The sequence below is a fragment of the Myotis lucifugus genome, unplaced genomic scaffold, assembly GCF_000147115.1.
Source record: "Myotis lucifugus unplaced genomic scaffold, Myoluc2.0 scaffold_1306, whole genome shotgun sequence".
Classification (NCBI taxonomy): Eukaryota; Metazoa; Chordata; class Mammalia; order Chiroptera; family Vespertilionidae; genus Myotis; species Myotis lucifugus.
In genome coordinates this window covers 60,209-68,059 of record NW_005872354.1, presented here as the reverse complement: position 1 = coordinate 68,059, position 7,851 = coordinate 60,209, and the positions used below count along the sequence as shown (strand labels likewise).

At 47.6% G+C, this 7,851-nt stretch overlaps 1 long non-coding RNA gene across 1 annotated transcript in view; it reads left to right on the top strand.

The window, feature by feature from the left end:
* The first annotated feature begins 561 nt into the window (after positions 1-561).
* The window catches only part of LOC111824377, an 11,943-nt gene continuing 4,653 nt past the window's right edge, over positions 562-7,851 (top strand). The window contains exons 1-2 of the long non-coding RNA XR_002827466.1: positions 562-649; positions 1,234-1,237. This is a non-coding gene — a long non-coding RNA (uncharacterized LOC111824377). The remainder of the gene's footprint in view (positions 650-1,233; positions 1,238-7,851) is intronic.

Sequence of the window (7,851 nt, the reverse complement as noted above, 5' to 3'; positions counted from 1 at the left end):
GCTGATCGATGTTTCTCTCTCATCGATGTTTCTAACTCTCTATCTCTCTCCCTTTCTCTCTGTGAAAAAATCAATAAAATATATTTTTTAAAAAAACCCAAGGAAGGACTCTCAATCCTGGAAGCTGCCCCCCAAGGAATTGTGTCAGGGTGACGGGTCTCAGGAAAGGAGGTAGGGAGGGGGGTCAAGATGAGACCCCTTGTGGCCAGCGTACTTAAGTCTTTTCCCATCTGGGGTCGCCCCTAGAATGACAAGGTCAGGCATGCAGCCCAGGGTCCCAGCTGCACCTTATATGCAGACTCCATGCAAATGGGGCTCTCCTCCTGCTCATAAAAGGGGGCCCTTGCCCGGCATGTTGGGGAGACACCCAGAACCCAAGCGCCTGAGACAGGACCCCAGCGGCTCCACCATGGACTTGGTGCCAAGCTGCGTTTTCCTCCTGATCATTTCTCAAGGTCGTTCTCAGGAGTGGGGGGCGCTGAGACCTGTGCCTGTGCCTGTTGGTGCTTCCATGTGATTCTCAGTCCACCTTGTGTCTCTGTGTTTGCAGGTATCCAGTGTGAGGAGCAGCTGGTGGAGTCTGGGGGAGGCCTGGTGCAGCCTGGGGGGTCTCTGAGACTCTCCTGTGCAGCCTCTGGATTCACCTTCAGTAGCTACTAGCTGATCTGGGTCCGCCAGGCTCCGGGGAAGGGGCTGGAGTGGGTCTCACGCATTAATTGGAATGGTGGTTACATATACTACGCCGACTCTGTGAAGGGCCTCTTCACCGTCTCCAGAGACAACGCCAAGAACACGCTGTATCTGCAAATGAGCAGCCTGAGAGCCGAGGACACGGCCGTGTATTACTGTGCAAGAGACACAGTGAGGGGAAGTCAGTGTGAGCCCAGACACTAACCTCCCTGAGGAGACAGCAGGGCTGGGCTGCAGGGAGCATCCAGGACACCAGGGGGCGCTCAGGACCAGCAAACCCAGGTCCCAGCTCAGAGGCTGTCCCTGGAGGGTGTGCAGCCTTCCCATTGGGGTCAATGCTTTCTTCCCTCCTAGTGTCCCTGGGGCAGTTCCTCTTCCTTCTTTGTGTCTTTAATTAGATTCTCTGCAGGAAAAAAGCAGGAAGTGGCTGTGTCAGATCTGGTCGACTTCTCATCTGGGTCCTTCCTGTCACCAAGTCCCTGATGGTTGCTCTCTTGGTTGACAAAGAAAACATTCTAGGGATTCCTGTCCCCTCACTGAGAGCAATGTTCTCCACCCTCCACACCAGGGATCCTCAGACTTTTTAAACAGGGGGCCAGTTCACTGTCCCTCAAACCGTTGGAGGGCCGGACTATAGATTAAAAAAAAAAAAAAACTATGAACAAATTCCTATGCCCACTGCACATATCTTATTTTGAAGTAAAAAAACAAAACGGGAACAAATACAGTATTTGTATTTGCATGTGGCCCGCGGGCCGTAGTTTGAGGACTCCTGCTCCACACAGTGCTGAGCGTGGAACACGGAGTCCAGGCCCCAAACCTCATCTGAGCATGATCAGTCCCTAGTTCTGCCCTGGGAGGAGCCCTTTGGGGGCAGTTAGCTGCTTGCCTCTCACTGACATGGCTGCACATGGAGGTCTAAGTTCTGACCCTGAAAGCGCCCACCTCTCCATGTCGGCCAGTTGGAGGCAGGAAGCCCTGCTGGGCATGTTCCTCATGGGTCCCAGAACCTGGTCCCCGGGGCCGTGTCCCAACACCTGTTCCACTTCCCCTGGAGAATCCACCTGCATCCTGAGAATCTGCTGAAAAGAGAACTGGTCCCACCCACCTCTGCTGTGCCTCCAGCTCTGCAGACACAACTCCACCTTCACCCTCCATCTTCTGCCACCCACACTCTTAACCCATGGGGCCTGCACAGGATTCCGGGTGCTCTGCCCTCACCTTCTTGCCCTGGTAGGTTTTGCCTTAAAGGCAGCCCCACCTCATCCCCTCATTCGCATCTCCTGTGCCAGGCCCTCCCTGAGATGCCAGGTCGACCTGAAATGACCTCAACTGCCCTGCTTAGACCACATGCAGTGCCCACATGTAAGGTCAGGAAGTGCTGGCCCCACCTGTGTCAGGGGGAGACACAAATGAGCACTGACCTCACAGCACCTCCCACAGCTCACACCTGTGCTGAGGGAACCTCCAGGAGAAGCCATGAGCTGCAGAGCATCGTAGTGGGTAAGTATGTGGCCACTGGGATCAGAGGGCAGCCAGGCAATGGCTGGGGTCTGATGTTGCCAACGTCTCGCTGACCAGAGCCCAGCTCTGTGAATCGTAAAATGCAGGAGGAGCCCAAGCAGCATGGCTCACTGGTTGAGCATCGACCTGTGAACCAGGAGGTCACCATTCGATTCCCAATCAGGGCACATGTCCAGAATTCGGGAAACATCCCCAGTGTGGGGCATGCAGGAGGCAGCCAACCAATAATTCTCTCTCATCGTTGATGTTTCTATCTCTCTCTCCCTTCCTCTCTAAAATCAATTTTTAAAAATTTCAATAAATAAATAAATACATACATAAAAATCTTGCAGGTTTGATTAGCAGTAGAGTCATATATGGGAGGCAACTGATCAATATTTCTCTTTCACATCAATGTTTCTCACTTTCCTTCTCTCTGTCTCCTTTGCTTTCCCTCTAAGAATGAATGAGTATATACTTTGTTGAGGATAAGGAAAACAATATCTATATCTACACTTTTATGTACATCTACAAATACATCAACATCTTTATCTCTATATTTATCTCTACATCTACATCTATATCTATGAATCAATGAACATATTCTTAAGTGACTATAAAGAAAAGAAGATCTAGCTATGTCAATCTCCATATCTATGTCTAAAATATCTACAATAATAAAAGCATAATATGCTAATCAGACTGGATGTCCTTCCGGATGAAGCCACACAGGCAGCAGAGGCCAAGTACCTTGCACGAATTTTGTGCATTGGTCTTCTAGTATATCTATATCTATCTATATCCATGGAAACAGAGCCTCATTGATTTTCATCCCCAATGGAGTCATTGATTGTTTCCAAATCCTACTTCCTGACCACCTCCTGCAGCATAGCCCCTGGTGTGGAAGAAGAGGTCCCTGGGCACAGTGACCAGGACCCCAAGGAGGACCTGGTTCTCTGAGGGCACAGTCAGCACCTCCTTCCAGGAGAAGCCCCAGAGACCAGGACCTCCCTCAGCTCTTGCCCTTTGTATGTACAGACACCTCCCATATGCAAATGCTCACACGGCCACCAGACACACACACACAGTTGGCGTCCACTTAAAATTGAGGCCTACTCAGCCTGGAGAATGCTTTCTGGGGGACGAGGACCTCACCTGCAAGACATGACTCCCATGTGGCTCTTCCTCTTCCTGTTTTCAGCTCCCAGATGTGAGTGATTCAGGGCTTAGACATGAGGAGATGGGGATCCTGCATCTGAGCCCAGGACTCACTGTGCTCTCTCTGTCCCAGGTGTCCTGTCCCAGGTGCAGCTGCAGGAGTCAGGGCCAGGACTGGTGAAGCCCTCGCAGACCCTCTCCCTCACCTGCTCTGTCTCTGGATTCTCCATCACAACCAGTGGTTACTGCTGGAGCTGGATCCGCCAGCCTCCAGGGAAGGGGCTAGAGTGGATGGGGCACATATGTTATGATGGAAGCACTAACTACAGCCCCTCCATCAAGAGCTGAACCTCCATCTCCAGAGACGCATCCAAGAACCAGTTCACCCTGCTACTGAGTCTTCTCCTGTGCCTGCTGACAGCCCCCCAAGGTGAGGGTCTCAGGGGTCAGACAGGGGTCGTGGGATGGCTGTGACTGCAGGTGACTGACAGGACTGATGCTCCTTGTCCCCAGGTGTCCTGTCCCAGGTGCAGCTGCAGGAGTCGGGCCCAGGACTGGTGAAGCCCTCGCAGACCCTCTCCCTCACTTGCTCTGTCTCTGGATTCTCTCTGACGAGCTACGATGTACACTGGATCCGCCAGGCTCCAGGAAAGGGGCTGGAGTGGGTCGGGGCTGTGTGGGGTGGTGGAAGTACAGACTACAACCCAACACTGAAATCCCGCCTCAGCATCACCAGGGACATGTCCAAGAGCCAAGTTTACTTAACACTGAACAGCATGAGAGGCGAGGACACGGCTGTGTATTTCTGTGCAAGAGACACAGTGAGGGGAAGTCAGTGTGAGCCCAGACATTAACCTCCCTGAGGAGACAGCAGGGCTGGGCTGCAGGGGGCGCTCTGGAACAGTAGGGGGCTCTCAGGACCCACAGCACAGAGAGCAGCCCAGGAGCAGGTGCAGAGGGAGGTGGGAGGAAAGGGCCTTCCTGTTGGGCACAGGGATTTCCTCTCAAGCTCTCAGCTGCCTCCAGGGAAGGCTCCTGCTCTTTCTCTGAGGCTCTCATTTCCTGCTTTCTCACTGCAGACCCCAGAGGAGGGGGTAACACTGCTTCTGGCAGAGGACATGTGGGCAGTGATGGGGACTCTCCTCACCACGTGTCTGTATTTCCTGCTTTTCTTTCTCCACAGAGACCATCCTCAGTGCTCTCATCGGCCTGTGGTTGGAAACTTTCCCACCAAGAGAGACCCCAGCACAGCCCAGGCCCCTGTGTGCTGAGCTGGGGGTCGGATCCACATGCCCACCTGTCCCCGTAGGGCATTTCCTTCTGACAGGCCCACAGTAAATAAAACAGGTGCAAATCCCGCGGACAGTGGAAGCTGGATGGACCCATCTGAATGGTGCAAAGGGCCCATGAGGGCTGCTCCCTGGTCACCTCCCCTGTACAGGTGCCAGGACTTGCAGTTTCTAGTGCCACAGGAAATGACCTCAGCTCTCCCCCCAGAGGTGTCACACCAGCACTGATGTGAGATGACAGCAGTGTGTGCTTCCCGTGTTGTGCAGTTTCATAGGGATGTTTAACAAGGTTCATTGGAACTCACCTCATTTCAACAAGCAGCTTACTTGAGAAATCTCTTGGTCAAGAGGACAGCTTTAAAATTTTCTAATCTTTTTTATTTAAAATCATGGGTTAGAGGTTGACCTTTGATAATGACGGTGTTGGAACCTTTGTTGATCACTCCTTTGAGGGCTCTTACAGGATAATAGCCCAGGTAGAGGCTGCATGTTGGGTAGTTGATCAATCACAGCATTTTCCCAGCCTCCATGTCATAGGTGCTGTAGTGGCTCCACCTTCACCTCACTCACATCTGTAGGATGGAGGAGATCTCCCACACTTCCCTCCTTGCTCCTTTGGTGGGTTTACAGGAGCCATGAGAACCCACTGTGTCTGCAAAGCTTCTCCAAGTCATGCACTGATCCCTGACCTCTGTGTGTCTCCCCTGGTCTCCTCCTGATTGACGGCTCTGCTGACTGCAGAACCTTTCACCATTCAGGAATGGGACTTGGTGAAACCATGAGTAGGTTCTTTGTAAAGATAAAAAAGATTGATGAACCATTAGCCAAACTCAACAGGAAACAAATAGAGGGGACCAAAATAAATAAAGTCAGAAATGAAAGCAGAGTTATAACAACTGACACCCCAGAAATAAAAAGGATTGTAATAAAGTGCTGTGAACAAATATATGCCAACAAGCTAGACAATATGGATGAAATGGACAAATTCCTAGAGACACAGTACCCCAAAACTGAAACAGGAAGAATCAGAAAACCTGAATAGGCCAATAACAACTGAGGAAATAGAAGCAGGAATCTAAAACCTCCCAGCAAATAAAAGTCCTGTTCTGGATGCTTTCACAGGGGAGTTTTACCAAACATCCAAAGATGAACTAACACCTATACTCCCCAAACTATTTAAAAAAATCCAAGAGGAAGGAACACTTCCAAACTCTTTTCATGAGCCCAGCATTATCCTAATTCCAAAACCAGGTGACACTACTAAGAAAGAGAATTACAGGCCAATATCCCTGATGAACATAGATGCTAAAATCCTCAACAAAATATTAGCAATTTGGATCCAGGAATATATTTAAAAGATCATACACCATGACCAAATGGGATTCATCCAGGGATGTAGGGCTGGTACAATATTTACAAATCAATAAACATGATACATCACATAAACAAACTGAAAGAGAAAAACAACATGACCATATCTATGGATTCAGAAAAAGCATTTGACAAAACCCAACACCCACTTTTGATAAATACTCTCAGCAAAGTGGGAGAAGAGGACTCATATCTCAACACAATAAAGGACACGTATGAAAGACCCAAAGCCAGAATCATATTCAATGAGCAAAAACCAAACCCATTTCCCCTAAGAAATGGAACAGAACAGAAATGACGCTTTCACCTCTCTTATTCAACATAGTACTGGAAGTCTTAGCCACAGCAATGAGACAAGAAGAAGAAATAAAAGACATCCAATTGGAAAGGAGTAAGTAAAACTCTTATTATTCATAGACAACATGATATTGTACATAGAAAACCCTAAAGAATACACACACACACACACACACACAAACACCTAGATTTAATAAATGAATTCAGCAATGCAGCAGGAGACAAAATTAACACCCAGAAATCGATGGTACTTTTATACAACAATAATGAATTCTCAGACAGGGGAAACCAAACCAACAACTCCATTTAGCAGTGCATCAAAAAAATTGTGATACCTAAGAATAAACTTAACCAAGCAGGTAAAAGACTTGTACACAGAAAAATACAGGATGTTGAATAAAGAGATAGAGGAAGATGTAAACCAATGGAAAAATATACCGTGATCATGGATTGGTAAAATTAACATCATTAAAACGTCCATATTACCCAAAGCACTCTACAGATTCAATGTAATCCCTATTTAAAAAGCAACAGCATATTTCATAGATTTACAACAAATACTCCAATAATTTATATGGAACCAAAAAAGACCGAATTAGCCACAGCAATCTTGAGAGAGAAGAACAAAGATGGAGGGATCACAATACCAGACATCGAATTATACCCCAAAGCCATAGAAATCAAAACAGCCTGGTACTGGCACAAGAACAGGCATATACATCAATGGAATAGAACAGAGACATCCACCCAAGCCATTATGCTCAATTAATATTTGACAAAGGAGGCAAGAGCATACAATGAAGTCAAAGCAGTCTCTTTCATAAATATTTTTGGAAAATTGGACAGATAAACCTGCAAAAAATGAAACAATACACGAACATACACCATACACAGGAGTAAAGTCAAAATGGTTAAAAGACCTAATGTGAGTAGGGAAAATCCCATAGGCAGCAAAATCTCAGACATCTCATAGCAATGTGTTTACAGATACATCTCCCAGGACAAAGAAACTAAGGAGAAACTAAACAAATGGGAATACATCAAAATAAAAACTGTCTACCCAGCAAAAGAAACCATCAACAAAATAAAAAGGGAGCCCACAGTATGGGAGAACATATTTGGCAAGGATCCGTGTGATAAAGGGTTAATATCCAAAATGTATAAGAAACCCTTACAACTTAACCAAAGGAAGACAAACAATCCAATTAAATAATGGGCAAAGGACCTAAATACACACTTCTCCAAAGGGAACATACCCATGGCCAAGAGACATTTGAAAAAAGCTCAAAATCACTGACCATCAGAGAGATGCAAGTTAAAAGGACAACGAGGTATCAGCTCACACCTGTCAGAATGGCTACCACCAACAAATCAACAAATGACAAGGGCTGGCGAGGATGTGGTGAAAAGGAAAGCCTCAACTCTGCTGGTGGGAATGCAGGCTGGTGTAGCCATTATGGAACACAGTATGGAGTTAATTCAAAAAATTAAACATGGAACTGCCATTTGACCCAGTGATCCCACTTTTAGGAATATATGCTAA